A 13074-nucleotide genomic window follows, 5' to 3' on the forward strand; every position below is an offset into this window, starting at 1 on the left:
TTAAGATGCCCTACCTTCCAGTTAGGCTGACCGGAAGAGCAGGGAACAGGGGCACTGTGTCAGAGGACACACGGGTGAGTGGAGACCACAGTTGCCTGCTCACTGTGGCTTTCTTAGTATTCCTGAGTGTACAATTAGTTGTAGGAGGAGGAGCGGCGGGCTGTGTCCCACCGCCCGGCTAGCTTAACCCCCCCCAAAAGAATCACACAGAAATTGTTTTAATTAAATTACTGCCTGGCCCATTATATCTAGCCTCTTCTTGGCCAACTCTCACATCTTGATTTAATCTATTTCCATTAATGTGTATCACCACTTGAGTGTGGCTTACCAGCATGAGTCTAACTAGTGTTCATCTAGGGCAGGAGAATCATGGCATCTGCCACACTGCCTTCTTCTTCCCAGAATTCAGTTTGTAAGCTTCCGCACTTTTCTGTGGACACCCGAACCTCGAAACAGGCGCGCGCTTTTCCTGACTCGAGCCCACGAGAAGGGACGACTGTCCTAGGGGTTTGAATACATGACACACACACAAAGAGACCAGGCTCATCTGCCAAGGAGCAAGTGGCAAATGGCAGCTTTATTAAGCATAAGTCGGATATATATACTGCGGGGCAAAAGGACACCAGCCCCCCATCAGGATCAAGGAAAGAGAAAAGTCAGGGGGCCGCACCCAAGGTCGGAGAGCAGCTGAACAGAGAAAAGAGGAAGCCAGGTGGGCGTGTTCAGGTTCAGAGACGAGCTGACCTGGGGACCTTGCCTGCGGCGAGAACCTTGCTTGCAGGTGGAATTACCATAACAGTAAAGGGAGAGTTCTCTCTAAGCTACACCCTTGGGCCGTAGGTGAAATTAACATAACAAGAGAGGGCAGTTTTATGCTACACCCTCAAGCTGATGCAGTGGAACCAGGAAGCAGAACAGCCCTGCATAGCGCCTCGGGAAAAGTGGGGAACTTGTGTACCTACAAGTCTCCCTTTAAATATATATAAAATATGATGACTAGCAGCTGTCTTAGGCATGTCGGTCGTTGGGTTAGATCTCTAAACCCGTCTACGGGAATGTGTTCAGGTCCAAACGCACCCCCTGTCTTAGGCGAGACCGCCCCCCCCGTGCAATAAACCCGTCATTGCTTCACTAGTCATACATTGAATCCAGCCTGTTTTCTTAGGCAAAAATTAAAGTTCCCTGCATGTGAGAGTCAGAGACTGAGTTTTAAAATAGTCTAAACCGTCTCTTGTGCAGTGTCATCTTAATCCTGGTACCAAGTCTCATTACGAACTTTAGCAGCTGATTTGCCCACTGGCCTTCAGCTCTGGATCAGACCTTTCGGCACCCATACTTCTAAAAATTAAACTATTTCCCCCCCTTATCACACGTGCACCATTGCACATCACAACACTGGCCAGATTCCGGATCGTGGAGGGACCCCCTACCTCTTGGGGATTCTCGTGGTGGATCCACAGACGGCAGAACGCAGTTCTTCAGTCCTTATTCAAGGCCGACCGAGGGACGCCATTTCAGTTCTCTTTTCCACACCTACCTAAGCTCTTCCCTATCAAAAGGCCAAGGCAGTTTCTTTATTCAACCAATGAAAGCAATACAAATACAGAAGGACCTCCTACACCATTTCCCCTTTTCTGTTTAAGCAAAAAAAGAAAGGCTTTCATTTTAATATAGTAAAATTACATATAACAAAACAGGTATCAAATAAGAACTACAGTTACAATATTTATATCTATTTTATCTTTTATCATAACCAAGGAAAACTACAACTATCCATTCTTCAACCCCATCAAAGTCTCCAGAAGGATATAATATTACCTAAGTAAATGATAAGTCCAAAACTCTAGAAATGACAGAGACATCTCACTGCCTGGACAGTCACCCAAAGTTTTCTGTACCATTGGGACATCCATCTTTGGCCTTCAGGCCCACAGTGTCCAGCAGACATTTCCATGAAGCAGGAAATTTTAAAGACAATTCAGTCACTTTTTTCTGCGTCTTGCAGAATGTCTCACCGACTCTTTTATGAAGCAGGAACCCTGAATAATCATCTCACCTTTAGGCAAGTTTAGCAGTCATCTCTTTGTGGGTATTTCATTTCAGATTATGCATCAGTCCTGGCAAGAGTAGTTTCTTGCCCAAATGGCTAACCAACTCCACAAGGAGCCTCTTCAATGCTCATCTTCCTCTTGAAGTAGATGGGTGCTGTCAGGAGTAGATGTGTCTCATTGTCATGAAAAGTCCTAAGTTATTAAAACATTTTAAATGTCATATTCTGTAGTCTTTGCAAGGTACGAAGAATGCCTACCTAACTGAAATATATCTCTATATATCTATAAAATCTAACGAATGTGACTACAAACTTGACTGTTACAGGTGATTATCTATTAACCTATATTTCTTAATTATACATTACATTTTTAAATGAACTACACAATCACAATACCTTAATCAAGATCAGAAATACAAATACAAGTAACAAAATTGACCTTAAATTTATATCAATAAAGCCAAATCCATACCAATGCAAATTATTCATATCTATATCAGCTAGTAGCTAGCTTTTGTTTCTTCTTTTTATGTTTTGTTGGTAGGATTTTTGACATGAGGTTTCATTACATAACCAAGCCTAGCCTAGAACTTGCTACATAGCCCAGGCTATCCTTGGACCAGTACAGCTCTCTTCCTACTCTCAGCTCCCAAATGCAGGGATTAAGAGCATGTGCCACCATGTCTGGCTTCTAACAACCATTTCAGGGCCTTTGCTAATTCCATCATCTTTGTTTCCTCTGGATTTGTCTCGTGACTACTTTCCTTCACCGTGTAGGTCACAGGGTCTAACTTTTTTCACAAAGGGGTTTACTAAAATGGTTTACAACTAATAGGGGCTGGTAGCCAAGGTTTGGGGTTCTGTGCTGCCCTGGAGAGGCTCCTAAATCCTTGAGGCTGGAACATGGGCCAACTTTTAACCTGTCTGTAGATGGTCGATGAGTGAGGGACACCATGGCTGGGGGCGGGGGAGCTCTCCTCAGCTCCTAGCGAATATCTCAGTGATAGATCTGTGAGGGTGCTTCATCACAGCTAATATGACCTTAAGTGCCTCCTCTCTCTGTGTTAGTCCAGGGAGCCAATTAGCTTCTCAGCCACTGTTGCCATGGCTACCTGAAATTCTTGTCACACACATTCATCTTGGTGCTAATATTCAAAACCACAGAAATCTCTACAGTAGCCCCACTTGGGCTATCCACAAGTTCTCACTTCCTTGGTCTCCCCCAAGTTTCCACGTACACCTCTTCGGCACACCAAGACTGCTGTGCTTTGTTTCCTAGCTCCCTCCCCACCCCTTCCTTCCTCCTGGAGCCTCAGGCTCCAGGCAGAAGCCCCCGGTAGCTGTGAGCCTTCCAGTTTTGCCTCTTTGAACGCAGGAGCTCAAGCTGCATCATACAAATGTTTGACAATTATTTCACAAACCTTGTCTGGCTTCCTGGTGATTCTATTTGGCCCCTGTTATTTGCCAAATTAATCTTTCATAAGTTACAGTCATGTCGTGTTTAAAATTCTTGCTAGAAACCATATTGTTCTTAGTGGAAGAGCCACTCTCTACATCCTTTCCCTTAAGGTTCAGTCCCAGCCAGTCATGTGACCATCCTCCACCCCTTCCCTTCCACCTATGTGGACTTTGCACAGGTGGCTCCCTCTATTTAGAGTGTTCTTCCTGCTCTCTACCTCAGGGAATATGACTTGATCTTTAGCTCCGGGGCCAACTGCCCTTTCTTTTGGGAGGAGTTTCCTAAGCCAGGGCTACCGTCTGTAAGAAGTCACTACTCTGACACGCACCTTAGTATTTTTATTTACGGTAGGACTGGTTTTTGCTCATTGCCCTTGAGGGCACTCACCTGCCTTTCTAACTGGCCTTCTCCAGCACCTGTCAGGGTGCCAGGTCCATGACTGGTGCCCAGAGAGGATTTATTGGACGAAGAGGCATCTACTAAAAGTTCCCCAAACTGTTCCTTGTCCCCTATCCTTTTCTTAGGTTAGACCATGTGTGTCTCCTTGGCCCCTCACTCCCCAGAATTAGCATTCTCTCCACCTTGTAGGGTGAATCACTAGGACTCTGTGTGTCACTCGGCCGATTACACAGCCCGATCATAGCTAGAAAACTATGAGGACGAGAGCATCTCCACCTCTCTAATTCACTTGCTCTTCCTTCCCAGCCTCAGACGCTGCCACTGGGCAGGCTCCAGATGCTCTGGTGACTGGAGACGCTGTTCTCTGCTCAGGTGCTCTGTAGTATGACAGGACACAGATTCACCTTTGAGATATGCTGTCCTCCCAAAGCCATTGCTATTTCCAGTGGGACTAGGGAAAAACCGGCAGCCCAAGCTGTCCCGCCCATGAGCCCCAGCTGAAGGTGACCATCTATTGGCAGGGTGTTCAGAAGGCTATCTCCATGACTTGATTCTCTAAGTGTGAAGCAACTTCAGTTGTGGCCCATGGAGTTAGGACTGAGTGCAGCGGCAGCAGCAAAGGGCTCTGAGTGCCTGCTATTCAACATGTAGCTGAAAGCGAATGCACATGAATCCAGGTGTTGGTGGCTGCAGCTGGCCCTGTTGCATTGTGTGGCTTCCGCAGCCTGAAACTTGCTGTTTTGTATTCTACATGCAGTCACAGGATGAAGAGCCAGAGAATGCTGTCTGGAGACTCTTGGCTTGGGTTCGAGACTATTCTGTGTTATGAACTGGGGCATCTTAAGCTACAAAGCTTTCTGCTGTTACAGAAACGGGTCCATTTAATGACCAGAAACACAGACATTTTTCTACTGTTGCTTCTCAGCGTAAAATTTTTAGAACCACTCTCTGCCTTTGGATGGAATCGGTAAAATGTTTGTGATTTTTAGATATTGCTGTTTGAGTTGTTGATTCAAGGGGTCTATAAAAATAATTTGGTGTGTGTGAGTGTTTTCCTGCCCTCCTCTCATCCCCAGATCCACTGGGGCTGTGGTCACAAAAGGTTGTGAGTTGCCATGTGAGTGCTGGGGATAGAACAGAGGTCCTCTGTGAGAGCCATTCCAGCTCTGAAGGGAGTTTTATAAACAAACAAACAAACAAAAACCTGGTCAATGGAGTTGGAACGAATCTCCAACTATTTCTGAAATGATCCTAAGTATACTTCTGCCATTTTGTACTGCGCATTGACTCAATGCAACCTAGCCAATCTGACGATTATAAAATCAAAAGTCAACTCGGAAACCATTGAAGATGCTTTTAAAAAAAAATGTAAAAGTAAACATCCGGAGAAAGAGGCAGGAGGTCTCTGTCTCAGTTCCTGGCTAACTGGGGTTCAAGAAAAGAAGGACAACCATCTAGTAAAGTCAACGTAATCCAAAGCAGTGTCTGAACCGGCTCCTCAGACCAGAATGTCTGTCACACGGAGAGGGCAGACTTAGGGTTGGGAGCCCGTGAGCTGCTATGATGTCTTTGCACCAAGTAGAGGATAGATATGTTGGCCCTCAGCAATAGGGGGAAGAGTGGGAGTGGGGACTGCTGAAGGAGATCCCTCTGGAAGCAGGAGACTAGATAGAGCAGGGCTCCCATCAACAAGTCCACGCTGGGAAAAGAAGCAGCATTATCTGTCCCTTGAAGCAGATAATGAGGCCAATGCTTGAATGGTTTGCAGATTCTGGCCCAGTCCCCAGTGCCTCCTGACCAGCCAAGGGCCCTCCACCAGAGTCTGTGTGGGTTACTGTTGCCCGTTCTGATGCCCACAGCATCTGACATCCACATCAAGCTTCAGGAGAGCCGGCCAGCGGGGACCATGGGGACCGGTGGCAGAGGCAGATTTTGCCTGAATGATGACAACAACAGGCCACACATGGCTGAGACTCGAGCCCAAGACTCCCCCTGCTTTTCTCATCTTGGATAAACTCCACATAGGTGACACCAGAGCGATTACTCGGCTGTCATTGGAGGCACGATGACATATAATAAGCCACTCAAACCATAAGTCAACATTTATCTGCAGGGAGCCACCTTCTGCATATTCTCTGGAATGAGGCAGTCCTGGACGCTTTTCTACTCGAGCGGTTTGCATCCGTGCCGCCCAGGGTCGCCTTTGTTCTTCCTCCTGCCAGGCCTTGTGTTTGCAAAGATTGTGTCGTCCAAACCGCCTCCATTAAGTGATAATTAATTTGTTTCCCAATTGTTCAATTAATCAAAGACATAAACAACGGCCAGCCTGAGCTTTTAATCAGTGCGTGTGCTGGGGAGGCAAAAGCTGGTGTTTACTCGGCACCTGCCAAAGGGCCCTAGAATTCCATTTTGTCCTCACACAACCCACTGAATAGAGATGAGGAGGGACAGAGAGGTCTGTCTCCTTGCCCAAGGTCACTCAGCAGTCAGAGGCAATGCTCAGACTAGTCCCTGTTTGCTTGGTGCTAAAATCACTCTGGTATACCTCCTGTTAATACCTCTTGCTTTGCCACCCTGGGGTGCTAGAATTCTGGCCCAACCAAAACCCAACCACTACCAAGGCCTCCTGGCTGGTCAAGACTTTCTGCTGAAAGAGGCTAGAAGTGAATCAGGAGAAACAGTCATGGAGGCTGGTTAGCTCCAGGTCAGCGGGGTCCAGAGTGGGCAAACCCAGGCGGAGCTGATCCAGACTTGTACAGTGCTGTGTCTGCCACCTAGTCACCTCATCACTTCATCACCTCTGGACTCTGACCACTCCACTTCTCTTCCAAACCCCCACTGTCCAGTCTCCTCCCTCAAATACAGAAGCGCGCACAACTGTCTCAATAGCTCAGTACATCTTTTGTTCAGTGGTACCGCAGTAGAACCCTGACTCCTTCCCCATACCTGCATCTTCCCCCAAGCCTGGATACCATGTCCTGGCCACACCCCCAAAGCATGTCCATCTCCTATCTCTTATGCCATATCCAGTTTTTCCACAAACCATACCCCATTTTCCTCTACCATTTATTCACTGATACCCCACCTTCTCCCGTGGGACACACCCCCTAATGCATGGAGATGGTACCAGAACCCCATAGTCCCAGATTCTCTTCCTTCCTCAGACTTTCTCCCCATTTAGCAGACAGGAGTCTGAAGGAGGCAGAGTCGTTCGTCCTTGTCCTAGCTTCGTTTCTCTCACTGGAAGGAAGCAGCCTGACCAGAGCAACTCAGAGGAGAACGCTCTGTTCGAGCTCACAGCTCCAGGGTACAGTCCACGGCAGTGGGGAAGTCGAGGCAGGGATCTACAACAGTTAGTCATGTCCACAGCCACAAGCAGAAAGCGATGAGTGCAAACTAGTGCTCAACCCGACGTCTCTTACACAATCCAGGGCCAACTCTAGGGAATGGTTCCACCCACAGTGGGGCAGAGCGCTCCTATACCAGTTAATAACAGTTAATAACGAAGAGCCCCTCCAGGCACGCCACAGGCCAACTTGATGTAGACAATCCTTCATCGAGACTCTCTGCCTCTGACTCTAGACTGTGTCAAGTTGACAGGCAAAACTAACCACCTCCTTTCTCTAAGGGATTTAGACAGCACTTTAGAGGAAGCCTTCCATCCCACGGCCCCCAGCACTGTGGGATTTGGTTTCTTGCTCACCTTATGTGATTAATACATTTCCCACTATGATTTACAGCCTGTAGCCATGGTGACCGCTCCACTTCTCCCATCTGCCTCAGGCCCTTTACACTGACTTTCCCTCTCCTAACCTTCCTCAGATGGCCCCTTCTTACCAATTGTGTTTCAGCTCAGATGTAACTCCTTTGGAGAACTGCCTGCCCCTGACTACACATACTTTAATTGTAGTCCTTTGAAGCTGCTTACTGGCTCATGGCCCTGATTACTGACCCTGAGGCTTGGTCACAGCATAGAATATCTTATTAGCAAGTTGGTAGCGCGTTGTCTGCCCTCCTTGATTAGAACAGATCCTGTAGAGGCCACGTACCTAGCTGTGTAGCCCACCTTTGCGGCCTACACTCAAGGACATCACCCTCCAATTATGCATAGATCTGCGCAAATGGCTTGCTCACGCGGCTCTGCCGTGGACCCGGGGAGTTTTGACTCCCCCTAGATGTGTCTGCAGACCTGATGGACGATGTAACCGTTGGAAGAATGTTCTGAAAAAATCAGTATCTGGGGCCCAAGTGAAAGGTGTATCACACCAGATATGGGACACTCTGTGTGAAGCTGAAGGGGGTGTCAGGGGGTCTCGTCTGTGGATGCGGTGACCAGCCTCCGACTCTAATGGGACTAAGGACCCTGAAGCCAGCACCAAAGGAAAGGCATGCAGTGGGAGAATGAGGCCTCGTTAGGCACCGTCCTGTTGGTAATGAGGCAGCTGCACAGCAGCTCCTTATTCTGCCGTAGTCATGACTGCCAAGCACACAGGGAAGGAGGGGGAAGCAGGATGGCTCTCAGCCTCTGCTGTGAAACTCTTCACGTACAGATTCTGCCGTCCAGGTGAACTGCCCCTTCCTCTACAAAAGCCCCAGGTCCCCTAAGGAGACATGGTTTCTCCCTTTCAAAGCCTCTAGGCTTTCCCCCAAAGAAAATATCACTTTCAGCTCAGAATCTAGTTAGCTATATTGGGGAGGTGGTCTTGTATGAGACTAGAAGTTTCCCCAAAGATTCTTCAGCAGTTTTCCAAAGTCTTAGTACTGTACCCCGGTATGGGGATCTCCATCTGGTCACTGCTTGCTGTTGGGGTGCTTGCTCGCTTAGGTATGCAGATGACAAGTAAATGGGAAGATGATGGATGGATGGATGGATGGATGGATGGATGGATGGATACAGGTGGTGAATGGCTAAATAGATAGAGGGAAGATAGACAAATGGATGTGTAGAGGGTAGATGGGCAAACAGTAGATGGGTATGTGGGTGAATAGATAAATAGATAGATGGTTGGATGGACAAATAGGTGGGTAATGGTAGATAGACAAGTGGATGAGTGGGTGGATAGATGGGTATATGGATGAGGAGACAGAGGATGCATGGATGGAGAGAGAGATGATGGATGGATGGATGGATGGATGGATGGATGGATGGATGGATGGGAGACGAGGATGAATGAATGAATGGGGGATAAAAGGATGGACAGACACAGGGTGAGTGGGTGGGGACCAAGGTGGTAGGCAGATGGACGAAGAGGTGGCTGGACAAGTGTTTATATGGACAGTCGAGTGGAGGGAAGGAGGTTCACTGTCACTTTGTAATGTTCTTCTCGACAAAAAGGATAATAAATGTCAGACTGAGTCCATGTATGTCAGACTGAGTTCCACAAAACCCTCATCCCATAATCCTATGAGAGGTATATATTAAAATACTCTTACTTGGGTTTAAGACACACTGTGCACTACAACCTGCCTGTGGAGGGTTCATTAGCATGTTAGCCCTGAGAATTCCTACTGTGACAAATGCATTTCGCTCAACGCGTACAGCTAAATGTTGTCTTGACACAGCAGAGCATCCCTCATCCAAGAGTTTAGATGTGGATGAATGTCCCAGGCAAGCAGGTAAGCTGATGGAGACTCAAGGATGGGGCTGGGCATCTGAAAGTCTGCTGATGGGAACTAAACAGGCCCCTGGGAAAGGCTGGCTAGGATTGGTCCTCCTTGGCTCCCAAGCTGAGGGGCTAAGGAGAGGGGGAGTGTTGTCTCGCTTTCCTGAGCCTTTCACGACCTGAGACTGAGTCACCCCACTTTATCTTCCCTTTGTTACCCTGGCAAGCATTCAGGCAGCTTTCGCTGTGGCGCTGATACAATGCTGCGATGATAAAATACTGCCTCTTCTCCCTGGAACAAGAGGTCGGGAGGAATCTGATCATTTTTCCTGTGGAAGTCATCTGGCATTTCAAAGCAGAGGCTCTCCAACCTTTTCAACAGCTTCAGAACACAAAAGCTGAAGAAGCGAAGATGCTGGAGGGAGAAGCTTGTTGGGCTGTTCCTCCTCCACATCCATCCAGGGAAGACAGCAGGCAGCACAGACCCTCTTGGGGCTCCTCCAGCTCACTACCACCACCAACCCTACTGCCTCCCTCCTCCCTGGACATATTCCTCCAGCCCCGCGGGCAGGGTCTTACGCAGTTTCTCAGAGACCCCATTGTCTGGTCATTAAGCCCTTGCTGCTAAAGGGATGCTCCCCTTGCCCCCCTCTCCCCACCCCTTCCTCTACAGACAGTCCTGTGGCTTCTCCTGGAGGCTGCACAGCCCCCTAAAGCTTTGCCCACACTTGTAAATCCCCCCACTTCTAATCTTTAGTTCCTCCACTTGTCCATTGTTTTCCTTTGGTTGCGTCTCAAGGTGGCTGAATGGGTCCATGCCTATAGGCCTCCCCTATCCATGGCACAGGGCCTGGCATACCGGATTTGCACCACTGGTGGCTTCCTGAGTGGCATTTTTGCAGACAGCATCTCTCGTCTCTGAGATGGCCACTCTCCAGGACGCCTCAAGGCTGGAAGAAGCTGCTGGAATGACCAGCTATCTTCTCTTCTATCTTTGCATCCACAAAATATATGGAGCAGAATAAAATCTCAGAAAAACTCTTTTGTTACCCTGGAGAGGAGACAAGGTGGTTGACAGCTCTGAGGGTCCCCTGCAGTGCCCCTGCCCTGGGTCCCATGACTGTCCAGACCCACCATTCACCCCAGGAAAAGAAAGGCCAGGTCAAGCGGGGCCTCTTGCGTTGTGACCGCAGATCTTTTGGTCCTGTGGTCTAGGTGCCACCCCTGTTGTGCACTGTACCAACAACCCAAGGAGTGACAGCACACCCAGGGGCCATGCTGTTATTAGGGTTAGCTGGAGCCATGACAACTTTGTCTCCTAGAACTTGGAAGCCTCAGGGTCTCCATACACTCCCAAATGTGGCAATATTCTAACAGAGCCTCTTTGCTGTGTATGGCTCTCACTTCTCAAGGAGACATTTTTACCTTCCAAACTTGGGAAGATTTAACCCAAAATATCTTCGAAAGGAGACTCCCAGCTCCCGGACCCCAGCCCAATCCCGCCCAGGCCTCCCCTCACCACGGGACTGAAGGAGGAACTGGAGCCTTGGGACTCCCTCCTTTCTCCTCTCCCCTCCACACTACAGACTTTCACTTGGTGATCCTGTATCCCCTGGATACTGGGCCGCCAACCTTGGCTATGGTGGCTAGTGCACGCTGCTTCTATCTCAGGAAGAGCTAACGCTTTGAACCTAAGGGCTCCTGCACATCTGGCTGCAACTTCCACCTGTGAGCCGCTCTGCCACTCAGAGGGGATGGACAGAACCAGCTCTCAGCACGACATACCCAGGGCCCCTGGCCCTGCTTCATCCTGGCCATACCCTGAACTTTAGTTTCAAGTCTCCGTTGTGTCCTGGATCCCATTTATTTCTTACTGGACTCCAACCGAGTCATTCTGCTTCTAGGGCCCACAGCATTAATTTCCTTTGACGGACAAGGCTCAGAACTGGGAGCACAGCATTAGACACAAGAACCCCTCGGCATTTTGGGTAAGGCTTGTAGTCAGGGCCCTTTCTTCCTAGCTCTCCCTCCCATTGGGGATTCTTCCTGAAGGCTGCAGGACATAACCCCCCCACAGTGGGGGGGGGCTTCCACCTTTTACCTGGAGAAGCCCCATCTTGAAAGGCAAAGACCATAGACACACAGCCCAGGGCCTCAGCGGCGGGCTTCCTCCACAAGGTATCTCACTGAGCTTACTCTGCACCTCCGAGGTCTGTTGAGATGGCAGCCGATCGATCGCTCAGCAAAAACTCCTACAACAGCAAAATTGGCCAGCACATTGTGGAAGGATTAATCACCTGCTCCTTCCAAGACACTCAGATCATCAAAAACTGGGCCGAGGACCTCCCCCATCTACCCCTGAATGACAGCCAGAGGGGCCTCTCCTCAGGCCCGCCCAGTCCCCACACCCCCAAGGCAGTCTTTCTGGACTCAGGAGTTTGTACCTCTGTTTCTGCAGAGTCTGAGTGTCAGGTGGCTGGGGTCTGAGTTTGGAGCGACTAACGTCTTCAAGCCTACGCAGCCCACCCATGGTTGGAAAATTCAAGTCCATACCCTTGTGTGATGGCTGCCACCTGTCATGGGGTTGCTGGAAGTTCAAGGCAAGAGTAAGATTCCCAGGGAGGGACGGAGGAAAGGAGAGAGGGAGAGAGGGAGTTAGATTAAGCCCAGACAAGCATATCAAGCACACACAGAAAAGCTAAGGTTTCCTCCATTTCCTTTCTGAGTCTGTTTTTTCACCCATTAAGTGGGGCTGTGATGCCCTGCCCCACCGTGGTACTGGCAGCTGCTGTAAGCCAACCCAAACACAGAGCCCAAACCCTCCAAACCCAGGGCAAGCATGGATATGTGCTGTAACCATCATTATCAAGACAGACATGTGCACCATGTGGGCAAGACTGGTCCATTGGGGAGGGGGGCGGTTCATGTACACAGACACGAGAGAGAGGAGAGAGAGAGAGAGAGAGAGAGAGAGAGAGAGAGAGAGAGAGAGAGAAAGAGAGAGAGAGAGAGAGAGAGAGAGAGAGAGAGAGAGAGAGAGAGACTGGTCCACTTGTATGTGTGTAGGGGGTGCATGTACACACACACACACACACACACACACACACCTTGCATTTGAGCATGCGAGGTCAGGGGTTGATAGAGGAAGCCTTTCTCAATCCCTCTCCCTTTTTTTTCTTTAGACAGAATCTCTCACTGAACTCAAAGATCACAGAGTTTTGCCTAGTTTGACTGTCCAGTTTACCCCAGGGAACAGAACTGTCCTAATTAGAGTTTCTATTGCTGTGAAGAGACACTACGACCATAGCAACTTTTATAAAGGAAAATATTTAATTAGGCTGACTTACAGTTTCTGAGGCTTAGTCCATTATCATCACGGTGGAACATGACAGTGTGCAGGCAGACGCGGGTGCTGGAGGAGGAGCTACGTCTTGGTCCACAGGCAACAGGAAGAGGTCTGAGGCACTGGTTGAGACTTGAGTGTATGTGAGACTTCCAAGTCTACTCCCACAGTGACACACTTGCCCCAACAAGACCACGCCCACTCCAACACAGCCAGCCAC

This window comes from Myodes glareolus, chromosome 10 (assembly GCF_982192425.1).
Source record: "Myodes glareolus chromosome 10, mMyoGla1.1, whole genome shotgun sequence".
Classification (NCBI taxonomy): domain Eukaryota; kingdom Metazoa; phylum Chordata; class Mammalia; order Rodentia; family Cricetidae; genus Myodes; species Myodes glareolus.